The 17,373-nt window shown below is 36.5% G+C and overlaps 1 non-coding gene across 1 annotated transcript; it reads right to left on the reverse strand.

Moving 5' to 3' along the window:
- Nucleotides 1-12,375: 12,375 nt before the first annotated feature.
- On the reverse strand, nucleotides 12,376-12,478 carry LOC132183481 (small nucleolar RNA R71). The gene has a single exon (XR_009440445.1). It is a non-coding gene; the product is annotated as a small nucleolar RNA R71 (small nucleolar RNA).
- Between the last annotated feature and the right edge of the window lie 4,895 nt (nucleotides 12,479-17,373).

Here is a 17,373-nt window from a genome sequence, read left to right on the forward strand (position 1 = left end):
TCGAAATGAGGTTGTCGCAAGTCAGCCTTCTACCTATGCTCGGTTGACTATTTCAAAATCTGAGAAAAGGAGAAATTCGTCTTCTACTCCCTCCTCCTCTGCGTCGACATCAAGTGGCTCTAGAACTCTTTCCACCATGCAGTTGATTTAGCTGGAAAAGATACTTGAGCGACATAAACTCTTTGTGAGTACCCAAGTGGACGAGCTTAAACGGAGTGTTGGTGAGATGCAATCTCAATTTAGCCAAGGTTGAAGTTGCATTGCAGTCTTTTCTTAGTTCTTAGTTGAAGACACCTTTTAATCCCTCAGTTGGAAGAACAAGCGAATGATACGACTGAAGATATGGCGGGCAGAGTTGTTTATGGGGCAAACTTCCTTGGTTTAAACTCCCCTTTGTCCAGTGTGACAAAGAGGGGAGAATGGTTCAATGGTTTAAAACATTATTCCTTTTAGTTTTTGACGTGTATATCTGTTTTTGTTTTATCTTGTGAGAATGGTTTAAATTTATGCAAATTCTGGAAGCCTAGTTTTGCTTTGTTTTTCATTGAAGTATTGAATATGGTACAATAATGTCTTTTGTGTGAAAGGTTTCAGAATTAGGACAGTGTGTGGTCTTGATTGTTTTTGGATTAGTGCAATGATGGTTATTTGGTGAAGTGTTCCTTGACCTAGCACTTTGGTTTGGAAGGGTTGCACAAGGTGTGTTCTTTTTGTTTAGTTGGTTTTGTTGTTTGTGTAAAGTTTTAAACCTTGTTTAGGGTTTTTTAATTGAATGGCCAAAGGGGGAGACTATTTAGTTTTTGTTTGGCCCTATTCAATGATGTTTCTGCTGGGAATAGGATTGCAAATAAAAGTATTTGCGTAGTGGAAGCAATCAAATTCCCATGCCAAAATCCTTTATGAAGAACATGTGAAGAACCGTTGCTATTTAAAATTAAATTGCAAGAATGAAGAACACTTACTTGGATATAAACAGCCACTCCTAGCTTTGGGCAAAAGTCTTTTGCTTCTCCAAAAACGTGTTCTTTATTGTTCAAAAATACGAAGAACGATTTCTTCTTTCTTGAAGAAAAAAATTCTTGTTTCTTCAAGAACACGAAGAACAAGTTCTTCTTTCTTTAAGAACACGAAGAACAAGTTCTTCTTTCTTTAAGAACACGAAGAACAAGTTTTTTTTTCTTTAAGAATACGAAGAACAAGTTCTTCTTTACTTCAAGAACACGAAGAACAAGTTATTCTTTACTTCAAGAGCACAAAGAACTTGGGGATATAGAGTGTTGTGCAAATTTATTTAACTCGCAAGTGTACGAATCAATTGTAGTTTAATGGATTGCAAGTGCGAGGTCGATCCCACAGAGAATTGTATTTTTGAAAGAACAATTTATATCTAAATTAATTAAATCCTAATCTAGTTCCAAAAGGGTTTTGATTTTTGAGTTTTGAAAATTAAAGGATAAACATAAACTAAATAAAATAAGTAAATCTAAGGATAAAGGTACTAAAGTTTGGGAATTCACACTCACCAAATCATAACAACATACTTTATGTTCATCAATATTAATCCGAAATTCTCACAAATTAAATCATAGATATGTTTTACTATGCTTCAAAGAATTAATCAAAACCATCCCATGTATCCATTCATTGACCAAATCACAAAAGCAATCCAAATTCAATTGAAACACCAGATGTATCCGTAGAACAAATCACAAGGGATATCCATTTTTTATGAGTTAAAAGCCAAGCAATCAATCATATGAAATTATCTCAAATCATCACATGTATCCTTGAATCACAAGAGATATCCAAGAATCACTCCATAGAATTGATTAAAAGTAAAACAATTGAAATATAAAACCCAATAAAATCAGAATAATAAAAACTTACATAAAAGTGATGTTGTTCTTCATCGGTGAGGCTTCATCCTCAACCTTTGTTGGGAATTTAGCTCCACATAAAAATAAAATCTAAACCTAAACCTAAACCTAAAGAAAAACTAAACAAAAGAATTTTGCTCTCTGGGATTGTGTATCTTTTCTTGAATGCAAAGAAGTCTACTTATAGGCTTAGGGAAGTCCTAGAAGCCCAAGTAAACCTAGATAATTCGGAAGTCTATCTCCCAGTCAAAATAGAAGTCTGAAATCGGAATAGGATTCATCCAGATTTGTATCCTTTAATTGTGGGGCAATTTTGGCATAGAAACCGTCTGAATTAGGAAAATCCTATTTCATAACAAATTGTATTATTTTGAGTTAGCTTTCCAATTCGGTTTGAATCACTTCAATCCGATATTTGAGAAGAAAGTTACGGTCAAAATAATGAAACATGTGCAGAATCTGAATTTGAATCCGATCCGAAATCTTATCCAATATGATCTTTTATCCAATTTAATCTGATTTAACCTATTTCTTGGATTTGGTTAGACTTAACCACATCATCTAGGTCTTCTCAAAGTATTCTTTCTTCCAAACTTTGCATTTTTCCCTTTAAAGCTGTAGTTTTTCTTCAATGACCTACAAAATACTAAAAACACAAAACTAACACAAAATATTAAATAACGACACAGCTAAAGGATTAACTAATGTAAATAAAGGGGGTCCAAATATGCAATATTTGCCACTTATCAAACACCCCCAAACTTACATTTTGCTAGTCCCTTTGCAAAACAAAACAACAAATAAAATGAAAGCAAGAAACATAAATCCTCTTTCGTGGGAGAGACGATTGCATTTAGCATATGCAACAAGCCTTTTAAAACCCTAGGCATCCCTAGTGGATGAGTGAAGTCTCGTGAGTGTTTAACAGGAATGATACCCACAAACATTGTGCACTATGTTGTTAACAAGAAAGAAGTTTCACATAAACCCTGGTTCTTATTCATGAACAAGCTTAAAAAGACAAACACCTTCATCACTGTCAAAAGGGAATCCATAATCAAATCACTCATAAATGGACAATTTAGACCTCATATGTTCAGAAATGTGTAAAGTGTAATTAGCATATAATCATGAAGCTTTCAGTTTAAACTCAAGATAAGTTCCATAAAATTTGAAAGAATTCCTAACAAATGAAACAACCAAGGCAAGATATGCATTTTTTTTTTCTTTATAGGCTTTGCAATGTCTAACTCCCTTAAGCTTTCTAATTGACTCATGTAACAATTGTTAGGCCAATGACTCCCAAGCCAGGTAGCTTTAGGGCACTAGATGTAAAACATCCCTAAGGGCTTATTACTTAAGCCAAAAAGGCTACAAAGCCAGACTATCCATATCATAAATCAACACTGAACTTCACACCTTTTGACGCGAACACTCAATGCTTAATGAGGCAAAAGGTCCGGTTACTCAGTGAAAAACTCAACATGATCTTTCTTTTCTTTTTCCTTCTATTTTCTATTTTTTATTTATTTATTTATTTTTTAAATCTTGCAAGCCAATGGTTATTCATCAATAGGTCATCCAACAAATCTCAAAGAGAACAAGCTTAAGCTCAAACATTATACTTCACAGAAAACATGCTAATGTGCTCATAAAATTTTATCTCAAAAGAAGTGAAATCTCTTTTACCCAAAAATAAGTCAAAGGACTCAGACTCCTAATGACATAACGACGATGTTCAACCCTTTAAGCAAGCTAATGAAATGCAAACCACAGTCACAGTTTAACTCAAACTTGACAAAAACATAGCATAATTAATTTTTTTTTTTTTTTTCAAAATTTTTAACACAAAAAGACAAATTAAAATAAACAAATAAGAACAAAAATAAATAGACAAAGTGTTTTTCCATACCCCCAAACTTGAATTACACATTGCCCTCAATGTGTAGTATAGAAATACATTACCGGAAGTAAGGAAATCTGAGTGTGAACAAGGCTAGGGCGTCCCCCAAACTTAAACACCAAAACACATGTCAACAAAAACTAACAGCAATATTTGTTTCATAGAAACAAATATCAAAAGATTAATTGAGCGCTTTCCCCTATCATGCGGATGTCCAACCAATCCCTTCCACCCCTTCTTCTTCAAAACTTCATACCCCTCTGGAAGGATATTTCTCCATCTTATGTAGAATTGCTTACTTTGAAGGATCTTCTTAGGAAAGTGGTTCCTAGATTTGTGTGCTTGTGTGCACAAGTCCTTGAGTATCTTGACATAAGATGGCACTTTGAGACATTCAGGCAATGAAGCTTTGGGCTCTCTCAAGAGGGACAGTGATGCAGGCAGGAGCTTCAGTACTCACTTCCATGTCACTAGGTAGATCAAGATCTTTTGGTGGCTCACTATTCTCATGGTGCTCAATTTGCTCAGGGTGTTCAACTTGCTCCTCTTTCTTTTCCTCCTCTTTGTTATCCACAATTTCCTCACTCTCTAGTGTGATGGTGACTTGGGCATGCTCATGATAAGAATTTTCGGAATCATCCTCATCAATCATGTAGTGTCCTTGAGCTATCAGCTGACCTTGAAGCTCTTCTTCCTCATTGTTATCCTCTATGCGCTCATTGACCCAATATTGAGTCATTGGTTCAAGTTGATGTTCAGATGGATGTTCATTCTCACTCTGGCCAATCCATTCTTCCATCCCTGCGATAGCATGAGTATTGGCATCTTTGAGCTCTTGATTGAATTGACACAGTTCATCTTTCAGCTCTTGATTGAATTGACGCAGTTTTTGTTCCATCTGGGAGTTGAGTGAGTTGGACTGGTCGACTTTCTCTATTAATGTTTTCATCATGTCTTCCAGTGATGACTGTGGTGCAGGCTGTGGCACTTGAGTGGTAGATTGATAAACAGGAGGTTGAGCTTGATGATTGAACTGTCGATACTCTAAATGGTGCAATTCATCAAATTGGTGAGTATAATTTCCTGTACCCTAAGCTGACCACAAGAAATTAGATTGGTTGCTCCAGTCCGGGTTGTAATAATTGGAATTTGAATCAAACCCTGGACTGGAGAAACTGGTGTTCATTTGCTCATATGAAAAATTAGAAGCTTGTCCCCATGATGGACAATCACTGTAACGATGATAAGGATTGGAGCAGTAGGAACATGGCTTATGTGGGTAAAACTTTTGAGGGTAGTTGGTAGGAGTTGGTGTCCTATAACTAGGAGATGCATTAAAATCATTAAAATGAAAATTCATGCTTGCCCCTCACTTTTTAGCATGCAGATATCCCACATAAAACATTAACAATTTTTTTTTAATTTTTTTTTTAAATAAAAAAAAAACAAAAAAAAAAAAACGACTAACTAACAAAAAAAAAAAAAAAAAAAAACTAAAATTTAAAAACTCACAAAAAGGACCAAAAATAAATTTTTGGCAAAAATCTACGGAACTGCAGCAGTTGCTGCCTTTGCTGTGAGTGCGCTCAATCATACTGATGTACGGAAGGTGCAGCGGCAGAATTGTAAAACAAGCCAAACAAAACAAAAAACAACAAGAAAAATCTTTTTTTATTTTTTATTTTTTATTAGTAACACGAAAAAAACAAAACAAATTGCAGAAAAATAAAATCCTAATTATAACTAGTAGAAGAATAAAACTAATTTAGAAATAAATTGGTTTCAAAAATTGAACAATTCCCCGGCAACAGCGCCAAAAACTTGTTGTGCAAATTTATTTAACTCGCAAGTGTACGAATCAATTGTAGTTTAATGGATTGCAAGTGCGAGGTCGATCTCACAGAGAATTGTATTTTGGAAAGAGCAATTTATATCTAAACTAATTAAATCCTAATCTAGTTCCAAAAGGGTTTTGATTTTTGAGTTTTGAAAATTAAAGGATAAACATAAACTAAATAAAATAAGTAAATCTAAGGATAAAAGTACTAAGGTTTGGGAATTCACACTCACCAAATCATAACAACATACTTTATGTTCATCAATGTTAATTCGAAATTCTCACAAATTAAATCATAGATATGTTTTACTATACTTCAAAGAATTAATCAAAACCATCCCATGTATCCATTCATTGACCAAATCACAAAAGCAATCCAAATTCAATTGAAACACCAGATGTATCCGTAGAACAAATCACAAGGGATATCCAATTTTTATGAGTTAAAAGCCAAGCAATCAATCATATGAAATTATCTCAAATCATCACATGTATCATTGAATCACAAGAGATATCCAAGAATCACTCCATACAATTGATTAAAAGTAAAACAATTGAAATATAAAACCCAATAAAATCATAATAATAAAAACTTACATAAAAGTGATGTTGTTCTTCATCGGTGAGGCTTCATCCTCAACCTTAGTTGGGAATTTAGCTCCACATAAAAATAAAATCTAAACCTAATCCTAAACCTAAAGAAAAACTAAACAAAAGAATTTTGCTCTCTGGGATTGTGTATCTTTTCTTGAATGCAAAGAAGTCTACTTATAGGCTTAGGGAAGTCCTAGAAGCCCAAGTAAACCTAGATAATTCGGAGGTTTGTCTCCCAGTCAAAATAGAAGTCTGAAATCGGAATAGGATTCGTCCAGATTTGTGTCCTTTAATTGCAGGCAATTTTGGCATAGAAACCGTCCGAATTAGGAAAATCCTATTTCATAACAAATTGTAGTATTTTGAGTTAGCTTTCTAATTCCGTTTGAATCACTTCAATCCGATATTTGAGAAGAAAGTTACGGTCAAAATTTTGAGATGTGTCCAGAATCTGAATTTGAATCCGATCCGAAATCTTATCCAATATGATCTTTTATCCAATTTAATCTGATTTAACCTATTTCTTGGATTTGGTTAGACTTAACAACATCATCTAGGTCTTCTCAAAGTATTCTTTCTTCCAAACTTTTCATTTTTCCGTTTAAAGCTGTAATTTTTTTTCAATGACCTACAAAATACTAAAAACACAAAACTAACACAAAATATTAAATAATGACACAGCTAAAGGATTAACTAATATAAATAAAGGGGTCCAAATATGTAATATTTGGCACTTATCATAGAGACCTCCAGATCTTCTCACTAATGACTGATAATAACTAAGAGAGTGTGGGCTCTTACTTGGCTCTTCATATCTTAAACTTTTATTCTTCATGAGTTAACACAAAGAACTAAATAGTTTTCAGAGAGTCTCTGAAAACTATGATAAAAAATACTTGATTGAATGATTTGAGAGCTCTAGGCTCCTCCCTATTTATAGACACTGCAGGGAGGCAGATAATTAGATTTAAGCAATGTGGGGCAAAGGAGTAGTTCTAATTAATTTAGAACTCTGTAATATCAATCCAATGGTTGATATTAGAGTACCATGGACAGCTAGCAGTTCTAATCCTAGCGTCCATGCTATGGCCGTGTGTCCCATGTAGCACTATCCATGGGCCACATAGTTATATTGTGACAATCCAAAGTCCCTTTAGGGTATTTTTAGTTGACTCATAGGTTTTGAAAAGAGTTGGCTTAAGTTAACAATGAGAATGGACCATTGAATAATATATATATATATATATATATATATATATATATATATATATATATATATATATATATATATATATAATAAAGGAATAAAATAATAATAACAAAAGAATAAATAAATAAAAAATAAAAATAAAAACCTAAGCGCCGTCTACCAAAGAAGAACTCTAAGAACTCTTCTTTTTCTCCACTTGCCAAGCCTATTTAACCGAATAAGAAAAACTCTTGCTGCACACCGAAAACAAAATTTCTGCCTCTCCACTTTATCTCCTCACGTTGCTCTCCCTGCACTGTCTTCATTCAATTCTCAGTGTGCGTCAGGTATGGTTTCTCTTGCCTCACAATTTGTTTTTTCTTCTCCTTATATATATATACTTATTTCAAGCACAAGTGGGTCAAAATTTCAGTATTTTTGCCTTGGTTGCCGTGTTATCTTGTAGTGGGAAAGAGAGATTTGTTTTCTTTTTACTCCTCACGTGCAGCCATATATATCTCACACCTACTTTGTCTCTTGTGGGAATAAACTATTATCAAGTGCCATGCATACATATTGCACCCAAGCCTTCTCTGTTAGCACTTAAGCTGGGTTCTCCTAATGTATTTTCTTTTACTCTAGCCGTAGATCTACAAATGCTCACTACCATCCATATTTAGATATTATATATATATATATATATATATATATATATATATATATATATATTATATATATATATATATATATATATATATAGGTGGTATCTCGGAGTGTATATATGTGTATAGTAGGGTTAAAGTATACTTATCTATCTATATAGATGATATAGAATAAATGAGAGTAATTTTTATAAAACAAAATAATTTAAAGTACATTAAGTTATATTATATAATGTAACACCCCTGCTCAAAGTGGTATGATATTGTCCGCTTTGGGCCAAGATAAATTCTTTAATTTACTGGGAAACATACCTCAATACTTCAATAAGTTCATTCTTAATTGATTAGCAAGCCAACTCATAGTAGTAAGAGAATGCATTACTATGACATGTATGAGGGTAGTAATGTGTCTGTATTTGCTTCAGGAGATTAGTTAGCAGTCAGAGGAAATTCTTAGCTGCAGTCAAGAGGTAAGTGACTTTACTATCCCTTCCAAAAAAATTATCATGTCATGCTATTTATGCAATTTTGTTTCAAACTGCAAATGATTATTTTGTTTATATTATGGAATTATGCCACATGCATGACAAGTTTGAGAAAAAGAAACATTTTGAAAATAGTGATGTTGATAAAGAGAATTTTGAGAAAATGATAATAAACCCTCCAACATGATGCCCTACGATGCATCAAGAGAAGTACAAGAAATGAGAAAAAAGTTATAAAATGAGGGCACACGTATGGAGGAGAGTATTTTTGGCCCCAAGAGAAACAAGGAAGAAGCTTGGTACCGATGCTAAGGATAGACATGCAACTGTTGAAGGAGGCTTTGCCAGAAGGCGGTTCCATCATCAATTTTCCATGCAAAGTGCACCCAGAGTTAATCGGCTGGAAAGGGACGGAGGTGCAGCCACAGTATCTCATCCCAGGTTGCAAGGACAGCGCAACCCTAGTATACGGGGGTAACAGTATACATGGACCCTAGTATGAGATAAAGACTATAAACAATTTTATTGATGATAACATATTTTATGTGATTTCTGTTTTTCTTAAAAATATACTGGGAACATATGTAGTTATGAGTTCCAATTTTCAAAATGGGACAAGGAGTAAAAGTGTTTATGGTTGTGGATTTCACTTATTGGGCCCCCCTTTGGGCTCATCAGTTTATTTCTTGTTTCAGGTGGTGATCAGGTTGCATTAGGAGGCCGGAATGGGGGCGGGCGTATTTAGGAATTTCTTGTGATTTCATATTAGTCAAGTTAATAAGTGCATTGGCACAATTTTCTTGCAGAGATTGATGAATTTATTTTAATAAGGAACGTTATTATCGTTTGTGAGACATATTTTTGTTAAGAAGAAATATTTCAGTATTTTAAGGACGTGATATTCTAGAGTTTCATGCATTCATTTTATACTAGTCTTTTAAAATTGACAAACCTTATGGATCTTTGCGAGTAAGAAAAAGGATTAACAAACCTAACCCTAACGGGCTGGGGATGTTACAATTTTGTTTGTAAGACTTTGGTCCCATATTGGGAAGATGAGAAAAAGCTCATATAGAGTGAGTGATTTATAAAGATAGTCATGAGTGCTAAGTCCCACATTGCCTAGTTACTAGGTGAAATTGGGCTTTATAATGAATTCTAGGGAAGCTTCAAATTAACTAGTCTTCTTGGGGTGATAGCGCAGATGTGGCTAACGCTTTTCCCTAAGTCGTTACAAATGGTATTAGAGCCATGTAGTAACGCCAAGTCATGTGGTTCTGGAGCACTACATGACATGGCCCTAACGAGGACGTCAGGAATTTAAGAGAGGGAGTTTGTAACACTCTGGTCCCATATTGGGAAGATTAGAAAAAGCTCATATAGAGTGGGTGATTTATAAAGATAGCCATGAGTGCTAAGTCCCACATTACCTAGTTACTTGGTGAAACTGGGCTTTATAATGAATTCTAGGAAAGCTTCAAATTGACTAGTCCTTTTGGGGTGATAGCGCAGATGTCGCTAGTGCTTTTCCCTGGGTCGTTACACATATGCTCTTCAATTGGGCTTGGGTTTCATCCCAAGCCTTTTCCCTTGTCACTAATACTTAGGCCAAGTGAATTGATGAGTGCCAAATATTGCATATTTGGGCCCCTTAACTTATATTTGTTACACCCCTAGCTTCATTATTTTCTGATGTTTTTGGTTAGGTTTAGTGTCTTGGCGTTTTACAGGTTGTTAAGAGAAAACTGCGGTTTGAAAGGGAAAATTGCAAAGAAGTTAAAGATTTCTTGAAGTGCGCACGAACACAGGAAGACCATGATCAAGCGCACGTCCACATCAGCCCTAACACATAGCGCTTAAGTGCTGCACTGTAGAAGACCTAAAGACTCGAGTGCGCTCAAGCGCACCAGGTGTACAATTGAGCGCACTCACGATGACATGGCAGCACTGAAGCCCTAGGTTTTAGTATATATTGCGTTATTTTCTCTTGTAACGTTACATTGGGAGGTGCCGTTTAGAGCCTAATTTTGACCTAGAGTCATTCTTGAGCCTTTTGGGACGTACCTCATTGTAAGTTTGTTTTTTAGATGTTTGCAATTGATGTAATTATGTTGTGTTTAGTGATGAGAGACTAAATCCTTCAACTAAGGTTAAGGTTGAAGCGTCGCCATTGATGTATGTTCATACTTTCATGTGATTTTTCATACAACTTTGAAAGTTAAATAAAGTTTGATGTTTTATATTCATTTCAATTATGTGATTAAATTTGTGTGATTGATTGTTACTTTGCAAAAAATTGGATATTCGATGTGTTTCATCTAATGGATACGTCGAATGATTCAATTTAAATCGGATATCCGTTGTGATTCGTTGAATAGACGGATACATTGGATGATTTGGTTTAAGCTGGATATTCGTTGTGATTTGTACAACGAATGGATTCATTGAATCTTTTAATAGGGTTTAGAAAAAAATAGATCACATTTGGATTTTTATCATTCTTCGGATTTATGAACAATAACATGAAAGTGTGTCGTATCGATTTGGTGTGGTTGATTCGAAAAGCCTTAGTATTTTAATTCAATTGTTAAACTCGTTTTCATTTAGTTTATGTTTTGTTTGCACAACAAAATCATGAAACTTGGAACTAGGTTAAAATATGATTAGTTTAAATAGAAATTTATTTACACAACACAATTCCTTGTGGATCGACCTCGCACTTGCACACACACTGTATTGCAAACGACTCATGCGCTTGCGAGTAATTTAAAACTCACAACAAGTTTTTGGCGCCGTTGCCAGGGATTTGTTTGTTTGTGAAATTGATTTTATTTTTCTACTCGTTTAGGTAGATTTTTATTTTCTTTTCACGATTTTATTTTATTTTTGTTTGTTTTTGTGATTATCTAACAATAAAAAAAGAAAAGAAAATTCTTTGTTTGATTTGCTTGCAGTTTCGGTGAATTTTCGTCCCTGACAAGACACTTGAGCACACCTCAGTACGCTAGAGCGCACGTGTGCCTAAGTCAGTAAGCAACACATGCATCTACGCTCGATCTTTCCAAGCTTGCACTTAAGCGCAAGGCAGGCATACACTCGAGCGCAAGTCACTTACGCTCGAGCGCACCAGCAACAGCTATGTAGGAAAGTTTTTCATTTTTTTCTTTTTGATTTATTTTGTGAATAGTTGTTTTTGTTTTTTTTTTCTTCTCATTTTGTGAATATTTCGTTTCTTGTTAGTTAGTTTATTTTAGATTTTTTGTTTGGTGTATGTTTGGTTGGAGATCCTTGAATCTAGAGTTGATACCCTTAGATCCCGACATTGATAGTTACCTTAGGAGAAATTGGAGAGCACCAGTTGAGATGGGAGATAAGATACACCGAAATGTGGAGCAACCTAGGGTTGAGAATGAGGATACGAGAGCTGAGAATGTGGAGCAAGCTAGAGCTTGGAATGTGGATTACACTTCATCCTTTAGGGATTTGTTCACACCAGTTGCGACGAACTCCCCTTCATGCATAGTGTTGCCACCAACCAATGCCACCCATTTTGATCTCAAGCCACATGTCATCCAACTCCTACCCTCATTCCATGGCTTGGAACTTGAAAATCCTTACAGTAATGTAAAGAAATTCAAGGACATTTGTGCCACTTTCAAATTTTACAATTTTTCTGAAGAGTCTGTCCACCTTAGACTCTTCCCTTTCTCACTGCACGATAAAGCCAAGGCATGGTTGGACTCCAACACGCCCGGATCAATTACATCATGGGAAATCTGGTTAAGCAAGTTTTACAACAAGTTTTTCCCGATGTCAAAAGTGAATGAGAGCCGTAAGGAGATTAGCTCTTTCACTCAGGAAGAAGATGAGAAATTTTATGAAAGTTGGGAGCGTTTTAAGGATCTGCTGATAAAGTGCCCTCCTCATAGATATGAGAAGTGGAGCCTCGTTCAGTTCTTCTACCAAGGATTGACTCAATCCAGCCATAGCATGATCGAGTCTATGAACGAGGGGTATTTTTAAGTCTGACGGGGGATGAAGCGTATAAGGCACTGGACAAGTTGTCCGACAACTCATAGTAGTGGGATTTTTCGAGTTGTTGGGACCGGTCCACTTGTGCTCCTAAGAAAGGAGGCATCTATGAGATTAAGGAGGACACTGATTTGAGGATAAAGATAGATGCCATCACCAAGAAGGTCAACGCTCTCGTTGTGGGCTAGTCCATCAATACTGCCAACACTTTCAATGTTGATAGTTGTTCCATCTGTGCTAGTCCTATGCACTTAGCACAGAATTGTCCATCTATGCCGGCTTTTGTCGAGTATCCTATGGAACAAGTGAACGCTTTCAATGACTATCAGAAGTAGTCAAATGGACCATACTCTGAGACATACAATCTAGGGTGGCAGAACCACCCTAATTTCTCATGGAAGTAGAACCAACCGGTGAATCAGGGAGGAGCCCCTCATCATGCTCACAATCAATACCCTCCTTGATTTCTTCCACTGGTTCCAACTCATGGTCGCTCAGTCTAGCCAGCATCAGTTTTGTAGTCGTTGGAGGAAACTCTAAAGGACTTCATGAAGATGACCGGCCAATCCATCAGTGAAGTGAGGAGCGCGACAATGGTAAACACCCAAGTGATTGCCAAGCTGGAGTGTCAGATGGGTCAAATCACAAGTCACTTGGGTGAAAAAGAGAAGAGAAAGTTCCCTAGTCAGCCCCTGCCCAACCCGGAGGGACAGTATGCGGTTGGAAGTTCTTCAGAACCTACGCACAGGCAAGAGCAGGTGCAATCGATTGTCACACTGAGGTCAGGGAGGCAAGTGGACAATCAAGTGGTTCTGCCTGAAGAGAACCCGGCTGTGCCACAAGGGTAAGAAAGTGGCAACAAGGAGAAGAGAGATGCTAAGCCATCTAAAGCCACACCAGCTGTTGAGGATCCTCCTAGGTCATTTGTGCATAAAGCGCCTTACCCTGAAAGGTTGCGAGCTCCTAAGAAATGAGGGAAGTTTGAGGACATTCTGGAGGTGTTCAAGCAAGTCCAAATCAATATCCCATTTTTGGACACCATCTAGCAAGTGACGTCATATGCCAAGTCCCAAAGAAGGCATTCCTGACCAAGTAGGTTAGCTCAATCCTGCAATGCAAGTTGCCCATCAAGTACAAGGACCCTGGGCGTCCTACTATTTCTTGCATGATAGGAGTCAGTCGCATAGGGGAATTGAAGCCCTCATCGATGACACTCTAATCGGCTGACATGTCAGTGAAGGTGCCACGGGGAATAATTGAGGACATTTTGATCAAGGTAGATAAGTTTTATTTCCTCGTGGATTTTATTGTGCTAGACACAAAGCCAGTTCAGAATGTGGGGATTCAAATACCGGTAATCCTAGGGCGTTCATTCTTAGCTATGGGTAACTCCCTGATTAATAGTAGGATGGGGGTAATGAAGATTTCCTTTAGAAATATGACAGTGGAGCTAAAAATTTTTGATATCAGCAAGCAACCACTGGAATATGATGAAGTGAGACATGTATGCTTGATAGAGGAGATCATGGAGGAGACTATTGAAGAATTAAGCATAGACAACCCCCTGGAGGCATGCCTTGCTTAGTTTGGAGATGATTTGGATTTGGACAAGTTACTTGAGCAGGCAGATGCGATTTCGGAGACTGCTCCTGTAGTAAGCAGTGAGAAGGAGGAGACAACAGTACCTAAGCCTCCTAAGAAGGAACCTAAGCCTCTACCGGACAATCTTAAGTATAAGTTGCTAGGTCCAGCATATTCTTTGCATATGATTATAGCTTCCGATTTGGTTGATGCTCAAGAGGAGAAATTATTGGATGTTTTAAGAGAGTACAAGGATGCTTTCGGCTAGACTATTGAGGAAATCAAGGGGATCGGCCCCTCAGTGGTAATGCACAAGATACATTTAGGGAATGCCAAGCCATTGAGGGAGCCACTGAGAAGGCTCAACCCAACTATGCAGGAAGTCATGAGAGCTGAAGTGATCCAGCTGCGGGATGTAGGTATTATATACCCTATTTATGATAGCAAGTGGTTGAGCCTGATTTATGTCGTGCCAAAACGGGCTGGATTGACAATAGTAAAGAACATGGATGAAGAGTTGGTGCCAACTCGTGTTTAGTCAGGATGGAGAGTGTGTATGGACTATCGCAAGTTGAATACTGCCACTAGGAAGGATCATTTTCTACTTCCATTTATTGATCAGATGGTGGAGCGCTTGGCTGGGCATGAGTACTATTGCTTCTTGGATGGTTATTTTGGATATAACTAGGTTCCTATGGACCCCAAAAATCAGGAGAAGAGGATGTTTACCTATCCTTTTGGGGCGTTCGCCTACCGTTGCATGCCCTTTGGGTTATGCAATGCACCCACTAGTTTTCAGCGGTGCATGATCGGTATTTTTTCTGATATGGTAGAGCGTTTCTTGGAGATTTTCATGGACGACTTCATTGTCTTCAGTTCATCATTTGAGGAGTGTTTGCACCGCCTCACTTTGGTTTTAGTGCGGTGCAAGGAGAAGAACCTGGTGCTTAATTGGGAGAAATGCCATTTCATGGTGAAGCAAGGCATTGTTCTAGGGCGTGTCATCTCTCATCATGGGATTGAGGTTGACAAAGCGAAGGTGGATTTGATCTCCAACCTTCCACCCCCACGTACGGTGAAGGGGGTTCATTCTTTTCTGGGCCATGCAATATTTTACAGGCGATTCATCCAAGACTTTAGCAAGATCACCAGGCCTTTGTGCAAATTGTTGGTGAAAGAGACCCCATTCATATTTGATGAGGATTGTAAGCAAGAATTCGGGGCTCTGAAGAAGATTCTGACGCTTCAACTATGCCGTTGGAGTTGTTTTCGGGTAGCATATTGATAGACTCCCCCATGTCATTTATTATTGTTGTGCAAATTTATTTAACTCGCAAGTGCACGAATCAATTCTAGTTAATGGATTGCAAGTGAGAGGTCGAACCCACAGGGAATTGTATTCTTGAAAGCAATTTTAAATTTAAATTAATTAAACCCTAATCTAGTTCCCAATTTTCGAGAGATTTTTTTGTTTGAATGAAAAAGCAAAAGCATGAGCAATTTAAAGTGATTGAAATCTTATGATGAAGCACTAAGGTTTCAGAATCCGCACTCACAAATTCATAACAACATAATTTCATGATCTATAATATTCTCCAAATTTCTCACATATAAATCTTAAGTGTGTTTTACTATTGCTTCAAAGAATTAATCAAAAGATCCCATGTATCCATTCATAACCCAAACCACAAAAGAAATCCAATATTCGATTAAATCATTAACTGTATCTGTAAATCACAAGAAAATATCCAATCTTTATCAAAACATCAATTGTATCCAGAGAATAAATCATAGGAGAAATCCAATTTTTAACAAAGAAAACCAAGCAATCAATTGTATGGAATGATCTTAAATCATCAAGTGTATCTTTGAATCACAAAAGATATCCAAGAATTATTCAATCCAATTGATTAGAAGTAAAACAATTGAGCAATTAAACCATTAAATTGGGAACTATTACATACATGAAACAAAGTAGCTAATCATAAGTGAGGCTTTATCTTCGACCTTAGTTGAAGGTTTAGCCTCTCATGTTATTGAAAGACAAACAAGATAGATTGAATTCATAATGTAAAATTGAGTACTTACAAATAAGAATCACAAAGTTGGGATCAAAATTGTTTAACTCCAGATTTAAAGATCTACGACCGAACATGCAAATAGGAACTAACAACCTAACAACCTAACAAACTAACAAACTAAAAAGTGAAATGAATTGAACTAAATTAAATTATATTAAACTAACTAAACACAATTGCAAGCAAAAATTAATTTAAACGAAAACTAAAAACTCACGAAAAGGACCAAAATATTTTGGCTCAAATCTACTGAACTGTTGTAGTTGTTGCCTTTGCTGTGAGTGCGCTCGATCGTGCTAATGTGCGCTCGATCGCACTCGAGTTAGTGTACGAATGAAGATACAGCAGTTGACGAGCGCAAGTGCGCTTGACTTGCTGTCTTGGCCACAAGTGCGCTTGATCATAGTAGGGCTATGATCGATCGCACTAACAGGGGCGTGTGGAAGGTGGTTGCGGCAGAACTGTAACACAAACAAAACAACAAAAAAAACACAACAATTTTATTTTATTTATTTATTTATTATTATTATTTTTTAAATTAAAATAAACAAATAAGCACAAAAATAAACAGACAAAATGTTTTTTCATACCCCCAAAATTGAATCACACATTGTCCTCAATGTAGGCAGAAATACAATACCAACAGGTATAAGGCACCAGAGTGAGCAAAAAGATGACCCCCAAACTTACTCATGGCAACACTCGTCCTGAAAAACAAAAAAATAAAACAAAAATGAACATAAACGAAACAAACAAATATGACTAAAAATACCAAAGAAAAAGGAATGCCTCCCATAAGCGCTAAGTTTACAGTCTTCAACCAGACTTTTCACCGCTGATGATTAAGTAGACGATGTAGGATCTTCCAAAGGCAATTCCTCACTCTCCGAAATTTCCAGTTCCAAAAACGGCTTCAACCGCTGACCATTGACCTTGAGAGTACTTCCATTCTTAGGATCCTCGATCTCGATGGCTCCATGAGTAGAAACTGCACTTACTATGAATGGTCCAGTCCATCGGGATTTGAGCTTTCCTGGAAACAGATTGAGACGTGAGTTGTAAAGGAGGACTTTCTGACCAACTTCAAATGATCTTCTCAAAATGTTTTGGTCATGAATCTTCTTCATCTGAGCTT

The sequence above is a fragment of the Corylus avellana genome, chromosome 5 (genome assembly GCF_965113065.1).
Source record: "Corylus avellana chromosome 5, dhCorAvel1.hap1.2, whole genome shotgun sequence".
Classification (NCBI taxonomy): domain Eukaryota; kingdom Viridiplantae; phylum Streptophyta; class Magnoliopsida; order Fagales; family Betulaceae; genus Corylus; species Corylus avellana.